At 37.0% G+C, this 23121-nt stretch overlaps 1 long non-coding RNA gene across 2 annotated transcripts; it reads left to right on the forward strand.

Annotated features, from left to right (window-relative positions):
* Positions 1–6376: 6376 nt before the first annotated feature.
* LOC146545522 (uncharacterized) lies at positions 6377–19578 on the forward strand. Of its 2 annotated transcripts, XR_014887639.1 has the most exons (4): positions 6377–7458; positions 7904–7953; positions 8143–10456; positions 11913–19578. It is a non-coding gene; the product is annotated as an uncharacterized LOC146545522 (long non-coding RNA). The 2 variants fall into 2 exon arrangements; XR_014887637.1 differs by having other exon boundaries at positions 6377–7953.
* Positions 19579–23121: the final 3543 nt, after the last annotated feature.

Genomic DNA, 23121 nt, shown 5'->3' on the forward strand with positions numbered 1-23121 from the left:
GCATATAACAAAGGACAGCAGGATGTTCCTGGTTAAAAGAACACTGCTCTTTCCTCTGGTTTTGTTTCTGGCTGGCAATTTTTGAGAAAGCTTTGAAAAGTTTAAAAATGGAATATCAGGATCCACTACAAAAGGGGAAGCTTATGGGCACTTTGTGGTGACCTGTGATCAAAAGACAGAGCTTACTGTTGTTTAATGTTCTTGTGAGCCTGTATACTTGAATGAGGAGGTTTGACTTTCAGGGATTTTGCTTTTTGAGGTGCTGGCATGGTGTGCATAGTAGAGACAAGCTGCAAAAGACAGAATCACTCTTTCCTCCTCTTCTGTTTTGCCCTGCTGTATGTAAATCTCCTGCTAGTTAGAGGTTACAGATGAAATGAACACATTCAGATTTCTGCTCTGAACTGGGCTCAGATCCTATATCTGCTATCCTGTAGTGAGCTCTGGTCGCAAAACTCAGCACTGGGTTTATGCTCTCTTCTGACTAGGAATTCAATATCTCTATGAAATTCTTTAATGTTTTCTGTTAGAAACTATTTTGTTAAAAACTAGCAATCCAAAGCACCAATCCACATTCTGTGCAACTGTGTTCTGTAATCGTTCTTGGAAGTGGTAATGAAAGGCGTGATCTGACATTTTATGATAGAAAAAGCGAGAGAAACAAATGTGGGGCCTCTTGAGATAAATGCCTCATTTAACTTCTGTACATTCCTTTTCTATTTCACTTACAGTGCCTGATACTGAAACAGTTATTTTCTTGCGGTATTCCAGGAAATGCTTTTCCTGTCTTTTCTAAACTTCTAGGTTAGAACAGAAAACCGTTCTTCTGTTGGTTGGCTTCAAGTGGATCAGTATGCATTGCTCTGTTTCATTCTGTGGCACTTCATCGACCTACAGTGAAGATACAAGAGAGGACAAAATTTAGCCCATTCTTTTCCCACTGATAAGAAGGAACCGCATATATGATAATAATTCTTAGTCCTACCTTCTAGTTTCCAACAGGATCTGGAGGTCAGACTATCTGAAGTACAGAAGGAGCAATGAAAGCTAAAGCTAAGGCTAGAGAGATGAGGACTTAGTTCTTTCTAAGTATATTAGGTACATTTGAGGTGGGAGAAATATACAGTGTTTTTGTTTTATTAACTGTGTTTCTGTTCTAGCTCTTCTAAAATTTAGTTTCAATCCCTTGCAGCCTGTTTTTCACAAGGATTCTCAAGCTTTTGATTTTGTTTCCTAGCCAAAGCTTGAACAACTGATTGCCTTTCATGCTTTCATCCATACTTGTCCTGGGATTTCTTCTTTCACTGGCTTTCTTTCTTTGGTTCTTAATAGATTGTCCTCTGACTTTTTCTTTCAAAGTACAAAAAATATAGGGAATCATTTTTCTCATCTTCCCTCTTTACACTATAATTTTCACAATAACTGCAAGTAGGAATGACTAGAACCAAAAACTTAAGCTAAGTTAAGCTTACCATGTTCACAGGATGAATCTTACAGATGTAAGTAGATTAGTTTTCTGAAAGAGTCATGTGTACTTCTAATATGTATTCAGAGGATAAGGATATTATTTTAAAACAATAATTTGTGGAAAAACAGCAAACTGCAACCGAATGCTTGCTTCCCTGATTGCAATAAAGGGTAAAACTGGCAAGGGAATGTCAGAGACTTATACATGGTAAATTACACTCACATTGATTTAAATTGCTTTTAGAATTAGTCTCTAACCAGACAGTACTCCCACTGTGCCATGTGGTTTATAACTAAACAGATGGAGAACATTCTAGAATGACTAAGCAAAATATGAGAAGAAAAATGGTGCATTAAAAACAAAAGTCAATATGTTACATTTCAAAGAAGACTTCCAGATTGTCTACAATTCGCAGATTGTTTTTTCTAAGCTATGGTGATTGCTTGGCCAAATGAATGCAGGTGATGTACTTAGTTCTTCCAGTATGTTGTTTCTTGCCTGCTCTGGCAGCTCCACTTGAGTCTGGCAGAAAAATATCCTGGTGCTCCCTGCCATGAGATGACTGTTCCACTGCATACCTGTATAGTATTAGAATGAATGCCAAAAGAACTAAGTAATTGAACTGATGAGGCTTTCAATAATCAGGGTGAAATTAACCAACAAACAGATCTAACCAACTAACCCCTTCCTGTTTTCTCTAGCTGGTTACCAGAAGATCTCATGTCTCTCATCTCTCTGTCTCCATTTCTCTGAATAATGCATTCTGCAAACATTAATTTATTTCCCTTTTCTCTCATCTACTTAGTAATATATTTTCCTTTGACTAGATTTTTTTACTGCCTTTACTGCATTCATATAGGTAGCCATCTGGCAGGCTCAGTTCATCTGAAGAGCTCATTGCCCATTGCCCACTTGTACCTGTCAATCTGCCTATGGTCTGCTCATTTTGGCTTCTGGGGCTTCTGGACAGTGTCTCAGCCTCACCATTTCTTCCTCTTCAGCACTTCTGAAAACATTTCCATACAGAAGATTTTCTATCCAGCTCATTCAGCCTCTTCTTTTATCTCAGCTATAGCAACATTCTTCACCCTGGCCTTGACAAATAGCGTTCTGCTCCACTTGTAGCCATGAAGGATACTGCTGAAAAGATCACTCTCTCTTGGTATCCCTCTCTCACAGCTTTCCTTTTTCTATAATGCATCAGAAATAACTGCTTTTGCCTTCCAGGTTCTTTAGAGTCCAACCTTGCTGTAGCTATTACTACTCATTCACTGTCAAGATGCTGACTCTTGCCTTTGATCAACCTATTATAGCAGCCTCCACTGCCTACTTGTTAAATTTTTAAACAGCCACTTGTGTATGTACTCCTGTGCTGCCTGTCATGCTTGGAGGAGCTTCTCCAGCCAGAAACTTAAACTAAACAGGCACTTTCCACTCTTCCTCTTTCTAAACTCTGAGTTCAAAGCCCAAAATATTGTTGTCGTCCCTTGCTTACTGTCCCCAGAATAAGTAACTAGCTCCCTGAAGCTCTGTAACTCATGGTGGGCATTTATCAAACAAAACCTTGAGGACTGATGCTGTGGGTAACTGAGGAGTCCACTATGATAAGTTACTAATCATCTTACGGCACACTGTACCATCAATTTAAAGCAGGTATCTCTGTTCAGTGCATAAAGGAGTTTATTCAACAGGCTATTGCAAAGAGTGGTGTGAACCTGAGCAATGCTTTACTGTCTTTCATCAAGAAAAAAGGAGAAAAATAGATCTGTTGCCTCTTTTTTCTTCTGTATTACAATTTCTAATTGACCCAAGTGAAAAGAAAACAAAATATTGGCTTATTTTGGTAGATGTAATAAAGAGACAAGATAGAGGCAGCTCCCTACTGTACATTTTAAATAAACACAACAGAAAAAGAAGAAAATTACTTGCCGAAGTAGTGAACAGCAAGATGGCTTCTGAATTCAAGGCATGTCAGGAAGATTTAGACAAAAAAACAAAAAAACCCCTAAGTTTAATGAGGAACAAATAGAAAGAAAGGGGGGAGGAGTGGACTCTGTGAAGAAGAGGCAGAGGAAAGATAAGGACATGACATCTCATGTTGATTAAAATCCTGCCTAGCCTTGTAAAACTGACACCTTTCCCTGGACAGTTTTGCCTATCAGTGTTCTCCCTAAGATGGGTAAGGTGAGGTGAGACCAAATAGCTTCAGGAAATTAAAAGCCTGCAATTCCCATCTTCTTCATAAGCAGATGCCAGGTGAGAGTGATGCTGAAGCTGGGCCAGGAAGAGCCAAGCTACTTACTACTGGCTGTGGCCATCCTCCCTTAAAGTGCTTTCAGAGCAGGCACAGAGGAAGTCTTTAACCATATTCTTTGCCAAGATACAGAAGAGCTCTTTTAGATTTGGGAAAAGGTGGAAGAAGAGGAAAGGCAGAAGAAGATGGAGAGGAGAAGGGAGGGTAGGGGATAAGAAGGGCTGAAAGGGGAGGGGAGGGGTGGTAAAATTAGCATGCTTCACACTTTATTAAAGAAAAAGTAAAGTTTGATTCAAAGTTAGTTGTTTTCTAATAACATAATTTTCCTAACTAAAAATACTCATCAGACATTTTTTATTTCTGAAAGTATTTATAATAGACTTGCTCCAGAAGAGTAACTGATTTGACCAGCACCCACTGACATTTATCAATGCTTGCTGAATGTTGATGGAGACCAAACAGTGAATTTGTTCATAGTGAGGCGGTGGGTAGTGTTTTTCAGCAGTGGTAATAGTAGCAGTGGATCACCTCTGCTGGTGCAGATTTCTACAAGTGCAGCATGTAGATTCCTGTTCATTCCTGATGAAAACGTGTAGCTAACAGTGGAAAATAGTGTTTTGTAGCTGAGAATTTTTTCCATCAAACAGAGTTATTGTACTCTATGTTGTAGTTTCTATCCAAATAAATAGGAGGCATTACTTTCAGAGCAACATGCATACATTTCCAAAATGGTATAAGAAAGCTTCAAAAGCTTCTTACTCCAAAATGGTGTTAGGAAGGGAAAATAAGTCCTCATTAAAGCTAGTGTAATACATTTGGAAAACCAGAAAACTGTTGGAGGAGTGCACATTGTTAATTAGGAATTACAGATACATATGAGAATTTAAAGATAACAGTGTGGGATGAAGAGGAAGAAATAATTTCAGTATTGCAGGAAGATGGAATTCTAACAATGGTGTATAGCTGATACTAGACAGGATAGTAAAAGTATCAACCATCAAAAGGCAGAAGAATTCGCTGTAAATTTTTCTACTTCGATTTGTAACAAAGCGTCTTGATATACTCATATCTGACAGTGATAAGAACTACTTCCTATTCAATCAATAAATTGGGAGGGTGTTAAACAGCAAGTGTCAGAGCTAAAGATTTTTTTTAATTGACAGGGCCAGATAACTTGCACCCAAGAGTAATGAAAGAACTCTGTGAAATTCTCTGAACCATTAATGTTGATTTTAAATAAACCTCAGAACAATGAAGAAGTTCCAGAGTACTAAAACAAATTCAATACACCAATAATTTATGAGTTAAAATATATCGCAATAAGTCGAGTTGGCAACCTGACATTAATCTTGAGACAAAACTCAGAAAGGCTGATTTGGAACTCAAATCTGTAGCATATATTTGGCCTGCTGTGATAAACTGTTTAACTGTGTATGGGGGATGTAAATGTACATGTGAAATCATCACCATTTGGTGCTTTGTTCTGCCTGGGTTCTTTCTTGGCCTGGAGCTGTTCAGTGCTGCTGTTAAGGCAGCAACAAGCAGTACAGGACAATGCTTCCCACCAGTCATGGCCCTTCTATGGGCCAGGGAGAGAATTTCCAGCACTCAGTGTAGCCAGAGCTCAAAAATGCCCTGGTGCATGATGTTCAGTAGAGTGTGCAAAGCAGGAAGATATCCTTGCATTTTACTAAGGTTTCTATGAAACCTGGTCAGGGGATAGGTGTAATCAGAAGTGCAGCCATTTCTTGTGATCAGAAAATAAATCCCCTTCTTATGTTCACTTACCACAAATATTCTTTTGTCCTTGATCCCCACTGGGTTTACCGAAACTGTCAGACAATGCCCTACTGACTTCCCCAAGCAATTCTAAAATGGACTTTTAGCGATACAGCATCAGTTCTACACCATTGGTGTGTGCGTGATTATGTATACAAATTTATATGTGGAATTAGACATACTGGAAGGAAAGAAAACAAATGACAAATACCCAAAATATAGATGTGTTTACTTTCTTGCTTGTCCTGGGTTTTGAAGCTATCACTTATTATACCCTGAAGGGGTGAAATGAAGCTTAGGTTACTGGGATTCTGTGTATCTGCCTTCAGGAATTACAGTCCTAATAAGCTTCAGAGCTGTACATACTTCACTTTACTATTCCCACATAATGCTCCTGAAATAAAAAGTCTTTCTACATGTGATAAAATGCAGACTGAGACAAAGTGAACATAGCTGGGAAAGACACAGTTGTGTGCTCCTGAAAAAGAAGAGTTTGGACACTGGAGCATCAGGGATCTTCCACCAAAGGTCTTTTGTGGTTTTTGACATGTCCCCTTTGCTTCAGTTTCCTTGAGTATAGTAGTTGATTAGGCCAGAAAAATACTTGGATGTCATTAGAAGATATTCTGTAAAGCATCCTTACTACTAATTAGGAGAGCTTAGGCAATGTGCCTACTCAGTATTTTGTTCCTGGTATGTTACTAAAAGCAACAGCACTTTGTTCATTTGTTTGTTTGTTTTAGATTTGGGATCTGGAGACCACAGCCTAAATAAATGAACTGATGTTTAACTTCAGAAATGAGAGGCAGAGAAAGGCAAGATTTGTAATTCATGTGGAATGCAAAAAAAAAAAAAAAAAAAAGCATTTTTAGTCTAGAAAGTGTCACTGCATCTTCTGTGAAGAACATAGAAATATTTTCTTGTCAGTAAAGCCTACAGCATGTGTCAGTAGTGGATCAAATATTAAAAGTAATTTTTAATAAGTGGGAATCAAAGAGGGATTAGAAGAGCTCAGGGGACTTGGAGATGAGACCAGTTCAGTGAATCCCACAGCTCAGGGGCGTGACAGACGAATGCTCTGCTACCCACAGATGAGAGACCTGACAAGCGGGCTGATGAATTTGAGATTTATTATTAGAAAGTAGGGACTGAGGGTATGTATAAATGGAGATCAGTTTTGATAGGTATGAAAGGGATGTTTCAGACAGGTAATGAAAAACTCACAACAAAATTTTAAAGTTAATGCGTTGACTGAAAGGAAGCAGATATAAATCTGCTGTAGCTGAAGTAATGTGATTGGATTTATTGCCACAAGTAAACGTATGGGATGCAGTATACTGAACAATGTGGTCATTTGTGAATATTATTTCATATAATGTATACCTATTGTTGCAATCACAAAGCTATAAAAATGGGCTTCAGAACAAGGCAGGCAACACACAGGGTAGCAGTAATACCTGCAAAGTAGAAGCATGTTACCCAAGTGACTGCTTTTGAGAAAAGCTTTCAAGAAGTTATCCATAAATGCACTAAGAAACCAAAGAAGAATATAAAGTTGAAACTTTTGGAGGATTCATCAGACACACATAACTGCCACCAGATGGGAAAATAGAATATGACAAACTGTACATAAATAAAAGACAGATGAAAAGGGGGAGGGTGAATTTGGGGATTTGATTTCAGAATGCAGTGTCTTATGTATCCATCATCAGTAATGCTTTCTATCTCCTTCATGTGTGCAAATGTGCATGCCTTTTTCCCCCTTTCCCTCTTCCTCCCTCCCTTGCTGGCTCTTCCTTTTAGAGATTGACAGCCCACAGTTTGAAGAGAAGCTCAGACAGAAATCCATACCATTCTTTATCATACTTCATGAACTGAGTGATCTCATGAGAAATGAGACTTAGCGGAAGAGGGGCCTGAGAAGAATTTGGATATGGATCTCCTACAAAATATTTTGGTGCGTTACAGTAGCAAAGAACTACATCACTTGGGTCAGTGTAGAACCTCTGCAAGGCTTAGAAATAATGTTAGAAGCCACTACTCTTTGAGCAGAAAGCATTAATGCAAAGCTACAGTTTATATTAATGTAGTTTCTATCCATTTTACTGCTATTATTGTTGACTTTTTTTTTTTTTAAATTCTCTCAAAGCTTTGAGAAATAGGGGTTAAGTGATTATTTTTTCTGTCCTGTGCAGAATTCAATACTGGTGATATTATTTTATGATTTTTAGTTGTCGGTATTCCACATCATAACATCTCGTAGTGCACTGGGAGTTAAAGAGTTAATCTCCAGTTCCAGGCACCTGTCCGGAAGAGAAGAACTACATACCCCAGAAGACCCTGTGTTCAAAGAGGCAGTATAAGCTTTTGTAGACCACCTGACCTTCCCTTCCCTTTTTCAGCTCTCCTCCCTGCTGCTCGACCTGACTGCACATCTCACCTCAGCATTATGGTGAGGCCTTTCCACCTTTTGGACACTTTTTCTCTCATTATATTTTATTTATTAGCTTTGATTCTAATTATACTGTATTATAGTGTGTTATCTTACATTCTGATACCATATTTAGTAAATTAGCTTGTTTCTCTTCAGATCATTGCCACTGTTTTTCATTATTTGTGTTCCCCTGTTTCCTCTTTCCAGAGGCATGGATCTGCTGATCCCTCTACCCTGCTGGTCATGGAACCAGGCTGAACCAGCCCATAAACCACTGACAACTGGAAAGTTACATCTGCCCGAAACTGCCACTGTCTCCTTTTCTGAAACACTTTTTTTTTTTTTTTTACCAATTTGTTATCTAAGTATTGAGCATTTCTCAGTCATGAGATATCTATATTTCTTAATAAGTCATCTATATAATATTATGTTTTTTATCCACGAAGACTTATGATTTACCTGGAATGTTGTATTATTTTAATCTCTACTCTTCAAGGATTTTTAGTACTATAGCTTGATGAGCCTGATTCCTCATGACCTGGAGTCATCTAGTAAAGCTTATTGTACTGCAGTTTATACCCTTCTTAGAGCAAGTTGAAAATGGAAAGACCAGGTGCCTGTGATCATTTGCGTCTGGGTGGAGGCAAACACCAACCCATGTTGGTTTCATCTTCTATTACCTCATCATCATGACGATATGGTTTTGAATCTCATTATTTTAGTGACCTGAACTAGAGCTAGCAAGGAAGGAAGTCTCTGAAGAGATTATCTATTTGTTCACAGAGAAGATAATTCATAGCATGGCTTACTTACTTTATATACACTAGTATATTCTGATTTATAAGTTCAAGAAAGGTAATGTTTTCCTTTCAAATTCTTAGTCAGAAATAAAACAGTGTCCTCTAAAAATGCTCTGGTTGAGCATTTCATTTCAATTATCATGCAATTTTCTCCTTATTTTGCTGCCCTGATATCACTCACTAGTGACAGAGAAAAGGTTGATATCTTTGCCAATCATTTTAGATCTCCCCATGACTTAAAATGTCTTTGAAACAAAAAGTTTTTTATAACTGAAAGGTAAAGCAAAATATGACATAAAATTCTATTTTCTTTCTATATATTAGAAAAAGAGAGAGCATTTCTAAATAGCAGATAAAAGAGCCTCAAAGCTGTGAAAACTAATCTAGATCTTTAAGTTTAAAAAATACTTAATATAAGCACTTGTAGGCAAATCTGTAAAAAATATTTAGATGCCTAAATTCCACCGATATTAGATAAAGATGGGAGTTTAAACATCTTTTATTTCCTAATTTTTTTTTTTTTTTTACTATTTGCATAATGCTAGGAAAAACAGGTAGTTGATAGCAATATTTTGAGCTCTTCAGTCTTTTTTAATGGCATATTGTTGACTCAAGCAGATGTTTTTGCATCTTGGAGTTCAATTTCTACTAATACTTGCCAAGATGCCATTTATAAAATTAACATTACATTTCTATTGTTTCTTTTTTAAGTTTTCTAATTTTACCAAATGCATGTACTTAGGTAAGTTCTCTCTTCAACAAAATGACTGTGCTACTGAACTGCTGTCCAATGACTTTTCTTCATTCTGGAATACTGAAAAATTTGCATTCAGTGAATTCTTGTCACTGTACTTGTTTGTATGATATATCTTGGCTAAAGCCAAGCAGCCATTCGAGAAAATATTGAGGAGCTTTGACCCACTTTTGGAAAGTTTGAAGCTCATTTGGAATTTGCTATTAAAGGCCATGTATAAAGTCCCAGCTATTTATAGAACTCCCAAAGACGGCGTGAAAAAGTATCTTTCCTTCATTCTGGGAAACATACAGTGGAGGGCATGCCAGAGTATGGCAACATGTGGACTGATGAATGGATGGGAGATGACTGAAATTGTTTGCCACCTTCTTTAGTGTGGCAATATAGAATCATAGAATCATTTCAGTGGGAAAGGACATTTAAAGTTCATCTAGACCAATTCCCCTGCAATGAACAGAGACTAGATCACAGTGCTCAGAGCCCTGTCCAGATTGACCTTGAATGTCCCAAAGGACCAGGCATCCTCATGGAGACATAAAATTAAGTCACCAGGTATCTGGGTCTAAACAAACAGTATAGATTTCTAACCCGATCCATAATCATGCCATGGGTAGGTATTGTGGTGCACTTGTTCTGTTCTTGGGTTGACTACCTTATTTTTGCCTATCTTGAGGCAGAATACTAAACCATATGGACCTTTGATTAGGTCTGACTTAGGATGAAGCTATTATGATGCTTTATTTGTATTTCATGCATAACTCTCCTCTTTTATTCCCCAGATGCATGCACAACTGCAAGCTTTACTAACATTTCCACTCTCTCAATCAGGACACAGCACATGCTTCACTTCATGATTACTGTTTCACATCTGAACAGAGCAGCATCCAGAAATAGGAAAAATCACTCAGAAACATCAACATGTTGCAGAAAAGAAGGATGAAACATCTTCACCCATGGTGGAAACAGGGTGAATATACATTTGTCTTGCATAGTTTATATATTTTGCTAAAACTCATAAACTTGATATAAAAGGAGTGATCATGGGGAACAGCTTGATATTCTCTTGAATAAATGAGATGTGCCATCTGCCTTGCCTTCAATATATGGGCATGTATTATGGGCTTAGTGATAAAAAGAGGCAATAGGGTTGGTGATGAGCAGGGTGAGGAGGAGTGCTACACGGAAACAGTGGTGGGAAGGCTTGAGGTACTGCCACCACCTAATGAGTGCCACTGCTGCACGAGAGCTGAAGAGCTTACTTGCATCCCCAGGGACACAGGAATGGGGCACATAAGTATGCATATGATGTGCTTCTCAGGATTATTTGTGTGCCTTTTTGATAATGTTTCCTCTGCTCCTCCATCAAGAGAGAGAACAATAAAGCAATGCTTTTTTTGTATTATTTGAGGAGCTGTGTGAACATGTACATATATATGTGTGTGTTTATATATATGGGTATGTGCATGAATGTATTCAAACATTCAACTAAGAGTGAATAACAGGATGTGTACTGTCTGTAGTATAGCACACTGAACTGGCACAATGAGGAATAACACATGTAAATGACATGTTGTGTCATTTACAGTGTGCAACCAAGATTTTACTATGTGATCAATCTTATAATGAAATGTGCTATGTGAATTCATAGCTCATATGGGCTAACAGTGAAGGTCAAATGCAAAAGTTTGTTGAAGTGTCACCAGTGGAAGGACAAAATCAATTGTTCCCACATTTTAATAAATATTCAAATGGATGGTTCTTTCTGTCTCTCCATCCTTTCCAGCACTCATATTAGACCAAAACATTTGCCTGGCACTGACTTTCAAAGAGAATTGGAATTATTTATTCTTACTACTAAATTTATTTTATTTTTAAAACATATCATTGAAGAATTTTTTGTATTAAATATTTGAATGTTTCATAGATCCTTTTACATTATCAGTAAGTAATGTTCTACTAGCTAGTAGGATTATGCAGTACTGCTTTTTCAGTGTGTGTGTCTTTATATAGCAAAGTCAGTCAAAATAGTATTTTTCTGATAAACATTGAGAGGATTGAGTTAGAGAAAGCATTGATTTAGGTTCATTTATCTTTTAAATTCACAACTGTGGTAAGAACTGGAATTTACTGTAAATGTGTACAGAGCAAGTGTTAATAGATGTTATCAGCTACATTGACATTTCTAGGTTGGGGTTCCTACTTTGGACTACAGGACTTTAGTCACAGTCATATCAAGCAGTGGACTGATGCTAATTAGATTTTTATCTGACCTGGTGGATGTTAAAGCAGCTACTAGCTAGCTGAAACAATACAGAACTGGGTCCCTGTGTCTTAAAAAAGGAATATATATATTCTAGCTCATTGGAGGAGATTTCTGTCTCACCTGATTTATTCACCATTCTACCTTTTCTTTCTTTCTTTAGGAACTTCTTTGCTCATCTACAAAGTTCATCATTATTCTTTGAACAGTCATTTCTTCAAATAACTAAATATTAGGAATGTCACTGCAAGCAGAAATGTTACTGTGCATTATACTTTTCTCTTTTGTTGATCGACCTGATGGAGGTTTACTGAGAGCTACATCTTTCCAATTAGCATACAGGGAGAAGTACCATTAAAATGTGGTTCTGTGGTGACATAAAACTGGCCAAAACTCTAAGTAAGGCACTATTAAAGTGGAAAAGCAAATCCATTTTATGAAATACTGGAGGTTTAAAGTTTATTTAATTTTACATTATATTTATTTTATAATGATTGTGAGACTGGGTTTTCACAGAAAAATCTATTACTGAGATTTGAGCATGAAGTCCAGCCAGGGGATGGCTGGACTAGATTCTTTATTGTTTTTTAGGAATAAAAGAGTTTTTGTTATTTTTCTCCATTTGCATTCGAACAATTGTTATTTTGGATCTGACAGATTATTTCCACAGTCTTGCCTTTCCTAGCTCTCCCTTGAAGCCTTCTCTGCATAAGAATTAATCCTAGCAAATGTGTAATTGAAATTGATTCATTTTCACAAAACATTTTGCTTCAACCAAATTGCATTTTTTGTAGCTGAAAAAAAAATAATATGACAGGTTGTAATTATATTCTCTACATAGCCATTGGGAAGAAAGTATACAGGATCAAAGTGGTAAATGAGAATGTGAGTTACTCATAATTTTTTATTCTCCTGCATAGAATAATAGTAAACCTCATCTATCTTAAAAAGACATGGCACACATCCAGACACCAGGTATTGTCTATGTCTCTGTTTACAGTGATTGCATAAAATGGTCAGTATTGAACATTCAGTGGAAGCAGATTGCAGGCACAGCATAATTAGGTTGCTTAGGTGACTACCTTCGGATAAACCAATTTCTAATAAATTGTGTGTTGGTATGCTTATTCTCAACTTCTCCAAAATATACATGCTGCTTCCTTATTACTACTCACCTTTTCTTGTGCCAGGGTAGATTTTACTCATGAAATGCCCTGAGAGGAGATTTTAGTGAAGAAAGGAACTATGCCAGTGCTGAACTCTTTAAGAAATCTCAGCCATCAAAATCAGTGATTGACATTTCAGACAACAGACTTGTATTTCCTGGCATTTTTAGTTTTCTTTTATTCCCCTTTACCCTTCTTCCTTCTTGGCAGGGGACTATATATTTTTCCCTCTAGATATAGACCTTGTTATAGATATTCCAGTGATACAGTCTGAGTCCAAAAGCAGTAAGACAAATACATATGGAAATCATTCTAAAATCATATCATATAATATTAGTCAAAACTAAGAAGATGGCTTTTTAATGAATGGATCGGATTAGCTAAACTGTAGGGTCCTGCAGGCCTGAGATTTCCCAGCTGGGTCTCTGGTTTGATAGTAAACAAACAGACTCAGTCAACATATTTTCTGGCAGATCTTCCTCCCTGGGGAAAGCCAAACTTCTACACCTGAGACAAGGCAGGAGAGTAGTCAGAAAGAAGCAGGCATTGGAGGGAGGCAGTGAGACTGTCTGATCTTCAGTGGATGAGCTTGGACACATGGGAGTCTGCATTTCAGGGTGACACATAAAAGAGTAAAGTCAGCTAGGTCCGGTATCCTGAGCCTCACATCGAGATGTCACAGCCAGTATGTAAGGTGACCCTGTAATGCAGCGTACAAACTACCTCAGGAGCTAAAGCTTTCTCCCGGCTGTTTTCTGCAGTCAGTTCTAAATGCCCATTTCTTTTTCCATCTTCTTCCTCTGAAGGAGCTGAAAGAGGTTTCTCTCTTTTGTGTGGAAGTCAGGTGCAACTTGACAAGAAGTAGTCTTTCCAGTTATTTTCGCTTTAGCTGCTCTGAATATGTATTGTATGAATTCTCTTGTGGCTGCAAAATCTAGCTCAGGTTATCAACAGTACTTTTTTCCTGCTCTTTTTGTGGGCATAGCATTTCTAAAAATATATTATAAACTATTGTATAATCAGGCTGTCTCCTTCTAAGCATTCTATTGAATAGTTACTCAATACCAAGAAGGTGCTCTCATCTTGAGGATGCCAATTACATGGGGCCAAATTCTGAGCTTTGCCATACTAACACTGGTGGCAAGCAGAGACGTGGTCTAGTCATATGGCTTTGTAGGTCAGACTGACAGTTGGATTAGATGTTCTTGAAGGTCTTTTCCAAATAAGATGATTCTTTGATTTCTACAGATTTGTAGAATATATGTAACTGAAACCTGAGTTCTTAAAATGCACTAAAATCATATTAATTAACAACATTTTAAAATGCATAATAATCAAGTTGTCATCTGTTGTATGTTTTTTACCCCAGCCAACTCCGATACGTTATGCATGATCCTGCATGCAAGATATCTGTATTTTTAAATTCTTCATCTTTTGGATAACAAAGGAAATAACCTTTAACCTGTGCCTATTCACTGTTTTGTAAGAGAAGATTCACCACATAAGGGAATCTTATTATCATTCATCTAAAATGCCTTTGAGTGCATTCACACACATAGCACCTCTTTCTGCTTTTGTCTTTATCACTTTATTTTTATCATTTCTACTTTTTGTCTTTCCATCATTTGGTTTTGTGGTAGCATTTCTCTACTTCTGCATTTGTGGCTACTTTAAAATCTTCATTGGCTGCCATTTTGCTTCCAAAGTATTTCTTTCAGTGACCTGTGGACCTTGCCGTGTTTTCTACTCAGGGGTATATACTTTTTCCTGAAATAATACAAACCACTTTTTTAAGATTTTGTTTTACAGCAAACATATGTTCATTCACAATAGGAGTGTTTTTACCACTGTGCAATCTGAGTTTTATCTCTCCATGTTCAATATAACTGTCTTCTTATCAACATGATTTAATGAAATACAAGAGATCATATTAAATTATGTATCAGTGTCTAAATTGTAAGTCATAAAGCGTCTTTCATATTCAAGGTGATATACAAAGCCTCTCAATGTGGCCTTATCTTGAGCAGCTCCTATAAAAAAATTTAGTTCTTTGTTCAACGTGTATTTGATTCATATTTTGTTTCTCTTTAGGTAGCTTCAGTTCTCTGAATGCAGGCTTCTGCAAAATGCTTATATTTCACATATAATGACCTTGTTCAAGCACAAAATACTGCTAAGGGTTTTGTGTCATCTTCAGGATTTTGAGTTACCTTTTCTGCCATCTTACATCAATTAATTTTAATAGAACTTTGCAAATATGTCTTTTTAACCTTCAACTGTTTTCCTTTTTCATGCTCCTTAAGCTTTGATATTTACTAACTAAGGACACTGCTTTGTTTTCTGTCCATCGGTTTGGTCAGTTTTCATTTTATTCTTTCTGATACTGCCTTATTTTATTATGTAATTAATTGTTTGAGTAATTTATTAATAATTCTCAGTTAAAATCTTCTAATAATCTTACTCAGTGGCCTGGATTTCTGAGGCCATTACTGTTTAAGTTCAGATTAAAGATTTCAAAGGAATTTCTATTGAACAGGAGTTGGATTGAGCTTCAGATTTGTTTTAAAGGCTTCATACGTTTTTTCCACATTTTTTTCCCATCTTGGTGTTCCCAGACGAAATTGTTCACTTTCAAAAAAAATTCTCTCTAGGGAAGTCATATTTTTGAAACTTATAGACTAAACTGATAACTGGTTTTGATATCTTTCATATTGCAGTAGGCTGCTAAACAGATTCTGGTTCTCCAAAAGGTCATTTTAAAAAGCCAAAAACTGTATTTCCACCTGGCTTCATGAGAAGCCAAACTCCTACTATAATTTCTTCCAGTTTTCTGCTGCACTTCTATGCTACATTTGTCCATATTTCCTTCTATCCTTATCTTTTTCTTCAGTTTTGTTTTTAGATTTGTTCTTCCTTATACCATATATTGCCTGACAGGTTTTTCATGGACAGAAGGTCACCACTTAACAACTGCTAAGGTATCTTGTAATATAAGGGTGAGATAAATCTGATGAGGTTTCGAACCAGCAGGCAGAGCTGTCAGGACTTCTTTTTTTTTTTTTTTTTTCTGGATAGTGAGCTTCCCAAGGAAGATAAAAAGACATTTATGTTAAAAAAAAAAAAACTTTTTTTTTTTCCTTAAAAAACCAAACAACTAGAGACTTGTTGATACAAGTTTTAAAAGAGAAAGAAAACAGACAAGCCAACTTATAAAGATCTTATAACCAACTCTTTCTCCAGTCTCAGCGTCCTTGTAGAAGGACAGGTTTCTACACTGGGTTTTAGCCAACTTCTGGCTTCCTGGATTGGATTGTAACAAACCTTATTGAGCTCACTGTGAGAGACCAAGTAGTTATTTCTAATGCTAGACTTTTCACACCTTGCTTTTCCTAGCATTTTCTAAATTTCATAACCATTTCCAGACTTCTTGCTCCTTTCTGTGTCCCTTTTCTTCCAATAACTGCAGGACACTTGATGCTTTCTTTCCACCAGGAAGGTTGACCTGACTCAGTCGCTCCATTTGTCTTAAAATAACAAAATAAACAAATCCAGAGCAAGAGAAACAGAGAAGCAATTATCACAGAAGATGCAGAAGATTCCCTCTGACTGATAATAAACATCTGTGATTACAGCAGCTCTCTCAAACCAACCTTTCCAGTCTCTCCCTTGCAATTAACTGTACAACCAGGTTAACCATGATATACATGTAACTTTCATAGTAGTTGAAAGTATGATTTGATTCTGAAACTGTGTATTTCTACAGTTTGATTGCTGATGTTAAGGAAAACCTCTCCTGTCTATTTCCCTTCTCATTTTCTGGTATCTGAAAAATAGAATTGGTAATCTGAAAGACAAATAATATTTATGCCTCTTTTGTAGTTATGTCAAAAATCCCAATAGGCCATTACTTTTAAGCAGAATTGGATCCGTTAGATGAGTATTTATACTCAGTCCTGTCCACAACCTGTATGCACTCAGGGGTGGTGGTGACCAAAGTAGAAAGGACAGAAACATACCTAGGCAAAAGTTTTTTTGTTTTTATTTTCTCTAGAGACGTCGACTAGATTAGCATAAATTACTTGTGAAAATTCATCCCAGTTCAGAGGCACGAAGCTTACTGAATTCAGCCTTAAGAATGACTTTTTCCAGTGTTCACAGAGAATGTCTACTCCTATCCTCTTCAACTGAGTGCAAGCATTATCCAATCTAAAAACTCATACAGTTGCTCTATCATGGTATTCCGTGACCAGACGGACAAGGGAGGCAATTGTCCCCCTCTACTCTGAGGTGCCAGCTAGAGTACTGCATCCAAGTCTGGGGTCCCTAATACAGTAAAGATGTGGATCTGTTGGAGAGGATCCAGAGGAGGGCTTGTTCAGCCTGGCAAAGAGAAGGCTGTGGGGAGACCTAATTGAAGGCTTCCAATATTCCAATAAAAGGAATTTATAAGCGTGAAGGAAATCAACTTTTTACATAGGTAGATAGTGGTAGGACAGGGGGGAATGGTTTTAAATTAAAGGAGGGGAGATTCAGATTAAATGTCAAGGGGAAGTTTTTTACTGAGAGAATGATGAGGTGCTGGACCAGGCTGCCCAGAGAGGTTGTGGGTGACCTGGAGGTGTTCAAAGCCAGGTTGGATGGGGCCTTGGGCAACCTGGTCTAGTGTTTGATCTAGTGGCCAGCAACCCTGCCTGTGACAGGGGAGTTGGAAATTGATGATTCTTGAGGTCTCTGCCAACTCAAGCCATTCTATGATTCTGTAATAATAGCTGTTGCTAAACAATATTAATGCATGAGTGTAATTTCCATGATGAGGTGATTTGAAGCTGGCTGATGTGGTGCATAAGTTGAGGAGTTTATACATGCCTAAATATGCTTCCCTGAATTCTTGACTGCATAATTTTTTGACAAAACATGTACTGTATCACTCAAACACAGGTGCTTCTCAATAGCTCTATTCAAATGATACTTTGATAAGTGTTTCAAATAATTAAATTTAATGAAGAGCTGAGGAAAAAAAATAAACTATTCATACTATCCACTGGTCCACTTTGTGTGCTTAAATATGATTAACATCCATGGTGGAGAATGTGCATCATCTTTCTAGAAAATCTCCCCACGTGGTTCCTGATGCAAAATTGATGAAATTTTACATCTTAATAGAAACAGTTCCAGCAGATATAGAAAAGGTCATGTAGGAATTTTGTGTGTTAGAGATGTTTTTAATGCAGTTTAACACAGCCAATTTCCATGGATTGTGAATGTGCTAGTCTGGTAACATTAAGACTATAGACCAGCTGGATTATAGGAGTTGAGCAAAACAATGTTCAGGGATCTTTGCCCAGCCTAAATGAAGGCATCATTGCAAGGATCATTATAACAGAGGCTTCCACTGACCACACAGTTTAAGAGATTTGATCTCCCTCTCCACTGCAAGCACTACTCTCTGCAAAGATCTCTAAAGTAAATTGTTTTTTTAATAAATGCTCTGCCTGTGAATGTCTGTGTAACAGATTATAGGTATACTACTGTGATTTGAGCAATGATCTGGGCAGATTTTCAAAAGAGCTTTGGGGCTGATTAGCATCTAGCAGTGAATTTTTAAATTTCAGGGAACTGGAAATGGAAAGGACTTTATCTTCCAAAATGAGAGCTGTGAAATATTAAACACTTGTCAAAACTTGCACAACCAAGTGAGAGGTGGTTCGTTTGTGAAAATCTGGTGTTAATTGCTGCAGTCTTGTTGTAGGACACACTTTTCTCACAGCTGAAAACTAACAGTTTAGTGTAAGCTTGTGAAGCATTCCACTGTTCAATGAAGAAAAGTAGTTATATGAGAACTCATTAGAAGGAGCAGTGTTTGAAACCAGAACTTGTAATTACATGTCTTTTAGAATTTCTTTTCCATGTTTGTTAGATGCTTCTTTTTCTCTTAAAAAGTATATTGTTTCTAAAATATATTATAAATCAGTATAGCAATTATAAGTATTATAAAGACTTTTCCAAAAGTAATGACTTCTATTTTATTATGGTGGTCCACAGTGGCAGATAGTTTTTGGTGCTATGGCAGAAATTGCACCTTTTCCACCAATATACCATTATATGTTGTTGCCATGTGATAGATGGCAGCAGAGGGGCAGTCTGACAGAATTATATCTGACATTAAGGTGCATATAAAGAAAAAATATGTTACTAAATTTCTCTGGGTAGAAAAAGAAGGCACCCATTGATATTCATCAACACTTGCTGAACGTTTACGGAGACCAAACAGTGGATGTACAGCGAGGCAGTGGGAGGTGCGTTTCAGCAGTGGTGATAGTGACAGTGAGTCACCTCCACTGGTTCAGATAGTTATGAGCGCATCATGCAGGCTCTTGTTAATCACTGGTGAAAATGCATAACTAGTTAGTGTGACTGTGTTGAAAAGTAGTGTTTTGTAGCTGAGAATTTGCTTTATCAAATAGTGTTATTGTACTCTCTGTATTTCCACAGAAATGAGCAACCTATGTAGTTTCAATTGGGAAAAAAATATATTCCTTGCCCTTGGATGTACTGCAGAAGTAAACAATTATAAAATTCTCCATTGTATGACTGCTATTTTTCTTCTCTGAACAGAATTATTTTTAAAACTACATATTGATTTCCTTCTTTCCAGTTCAAACCTCCCCAGAAATGACCTCCACTGTCCTGCAAGGACCCCAGTTTATAATTTGTATCTCAGTTTCATGGTCAAGCAAAAGTTTCCTATTGATCCCTGAAGGACTACTGATGAGTTCCTCAGGGACCTGGGGCGAGAACAGGAAGCACTGCTGTAATGAACACCCTTTGAGATAAACACTATGTGAAATAAAAGAGAGCCTGTAAAATGTCCTTAAATTTATATTTCTATCAAGATTTCAGATAAAGTAGACGACTTCTGGACTTTAATTACATTTTTGTCACTCAAAAATAATTCACTTAGAATGCTGTTGTAAGAAACCACAATCACCTTGTTATAATAGTTTCTGCGGAATTCTCATTTTTGTCAAAAAAAATTTTGATTTCTCCTTTGAAAAGATATGACTGTGGGAATAGCACCTTATTTCTTGGTCTGAGTGCATTCTCCTGCTCAAATCTAAAATTATTTAGCAGTGCATTCTTCTCCATCATATACTTGGTGAAGATGTTGAGGTGTCCAAAAGAATAGAGCTGGAGCTAGACATGGAGGCCTAATGTGTTTTACAGTAAGACTATTGCAGGACCATCATTAGAAGCCATGTATCTTTTAGTTTAATGACTTTTTGCCCGGCTCAATAGATGTCAGAGCTGCACAGCAGAAACTGAAAGTAAACATTGCCTGGGGGAAGGACACATAAGTGAGATCAAATTTAGGAGATTTTAAGGTTTGACAAGTCTTATGTTTACCAAGAATGTTCTTTTCCTCCAAAAAAAGTACAACTTTTAATCAACTTGGGTATTGAAAGGGCAAAAACACTTCTGTACATGTTTGTATATTTATGTGTAATTTTGTTCAAACTGACTCAGATCATCTGCCATTATAATTAATGTGTATTGCATTAGTTAATCTGCCATTAACTACCTCTAGGGACTTTGTGGTGAGGAGGATATGGGTCTCTATTCTCAGCTGACAAGTGAAAGAATACAAGGCAAAAGCTTCAAACTGCACCAAAGTAGATTCAGACAGGTCATCAGGAAGAGTTTCTTCAAGGAAATGGTGGTTAGGCATTGGAACAGGCTGTCCAGAGAAGTGATGGAGACAGCATTGCTAGAGGTATTTAAGAGCTGTATGGGTGTGGCGTTTAGAAACTTGGTTTAGTGGTGGACTTTTTTAGTGTTAGGTTGATGACTGGACTTTTTATCTTGAAAGTCTTATCCAATGAAAGTGACTCTATGACTCTATGTCTCCTCATTCTGAGTTCTGCCTGTCATGCTGTGAGATACACCAACATATTTGTTCCTTTGGAAATTAAGAACTTGAGGATTTTTTCATATTCACAGCACTTAGGATATGATTTAACACTTTTTGAAATTAATTTGTCAAGGTGTTTCTTGCAAAGGAAATGATAGGGAAAATTATTGCACAAAACGATTCCTTCCAGAATCTTCGAAAAAATGTCAGAATTTTAATTTCCAGTAATACTCAGATATCAGCTGCTTTTTGGTTGCAGATTGCATCAAATTGGTTGCAGATTGAAAATCATCCCAGACATTTCGAGAATGATCTATTCAGTTTGTTTACTGGCTCTTGCCATGGCAAGGTGTAATACTGTTTCAAAAAATGTGACATAGATTCTAGTACTTTGTCATGATATAAACAATGTAGATACTGCTGTTAGGTCTGTGACATTGAAAAGAAGGGTCACATTTACAGATTAACCAGTATCAATAGAGTTGTATTGGTGATAAAAGGACAGTTTTATTCTTTCTTATGTTTATTAGGGAATGCTTGAAAAAAAAATTAAATATAAGACAATATTATAGATAATCTCTGCTGCTGGAAATGCACAATGTTTCTATGTGGACTAAAGTAACATCATTTTGGTTCAGGTTATCAGCTTAACTGTGTTTATTCTACAGCAATCTATATTTCTGGTTGTTACAACATACAGGAAGTATCTATCTGGATTTCAAAACTTAGTTGTTCAGTGTTTTGACCTTTAAGGAGGACAGAAACCAGTGTATCAGAAGTCCTCTGGCAGAAGTTCTCACAAGGTATAAAATAACACGGCTCTAAATTCACTGCACTTAGAGAAGGAATTTGGGAAACAGTGAAGAGAGAAAGGAATGTATTCTTTGTTGTAAGTGGCTCTTAGGAAATGTACATGGTACATTTTCTGTAACTATGGCAAGTGAAATAAAGAAATCATGAAACTGACAGTCATATGACTACAGGACTGCTAGAAAACTTATGTATTTACGTAAGTTTTTAAACACCTAGACTCACAAGCTGTGGTGGTAAGATGTGTGAGTGAGCAGTGAAGAAAATGAGTGACAAAATGTGATACCTCTAACAAATCATAAGTCCCTTTTCAGTCTACTGAATTTGACTACAGCAGTTTTGGTGGTGTCTTTTTCTCTTCAGGAATAGAAAAATGAGGTAGTATCTCTCCTCAAAATCCTTATGGAATTTTAAATGCTACTACCAGTAGTAGCATTAGGGGCATATTTTATATAGAGAGCCCCAAATGTTTCTGGAACTGATTATACTTAGCGAAGCCTGGATGCTTCTTCATCTGTCTCCGACTGACAGGAATCTGCAGGTCTTCCATTCCAACCTCTGGTAATTGTCTCTTGTGTAGCAGATTTCCTCTTATTACTCCATTTGTGCCTGTCAGTTGTCCTTTTGCCAATGAGGCCTGATTTAAGAGGCTCTCAGGCTTGAAGGTACCTGCGAGCACAACTGCACTGGGGACCCAGTGCAGCAGGGGTGCACAACCCCATCCTCAATCCTAAATACAGAGATACATCAATCAGACCTGGCTGAGGACTGTAGTATCAGAGCAACCACGAGAAACCATCTCTTACACAATTCCAGTCTTTAAGATGAAAAAAAAGCAAGAGGGGAAGTTGGCTCATTCAGGCAAAGGGCAATTTCTTGAGAGATTTTTTTCATGCCTAGAAATGAAGGAGTGAGAGATAGAAGCAAATGGGTGGATATTAAACCAATCTGATTATCAATGTTCTTGTAAAGACAAGGAGTAATAAGCTAGGAATCTGCAGAAAAATATTATTGTTTATTCCAGTGCTTGATATTTTAATTTCAAAGAAAAGCAGGCAACTAACAAACACTTGAGGAATGCCTGTCACAGACTACTAAATTGCCTACAAGAACATAACATTTAATAAGAATAAATCATTTAACTCCTCACAGTTCTGGTTGTTAAATAATAGTATTGTCCATTTTGTAGATGCCTGCCTTGCTTGTTTCTTTTTGAACAGCCATTCCTTACCTTCAGTGAAAGGTTTTTCTGTATCAAAGTAATTTGTTTTGTTCTGTCATTAAAATAGCTATGATGTTATTTCTGATCAAATTCCAAAATATATTATCAGGGTTATCTTTCAAATTTTAAAAAGTGTCATGCCATTTGGTAGTGTGCTTGAAGATTATAGCCTATGAATGATCATGAATAATTTAGTTTCAATTTAGTTTAAATGATGCCTCACTGAATTGAAAGATTTAACATATCTAGATGGTGAACTATTGTA

The sequence above is a fragment of the Meleagris gallopavo genome, chromosome 1 (assembly GCF_905368555.1).
Source record: "Meleagris gallopavo chromosome 1, MGAL_WU_HG_1.1, whole genome shotgun sequence".
In the NCBI taxonomy this organism is placed as follows: domain Eukaryota; kingdom Metazoa; phylum Chordata; class Aves; order Galliformes; family Phasianidae; genus Meleagris; species Meleagris gallopavo.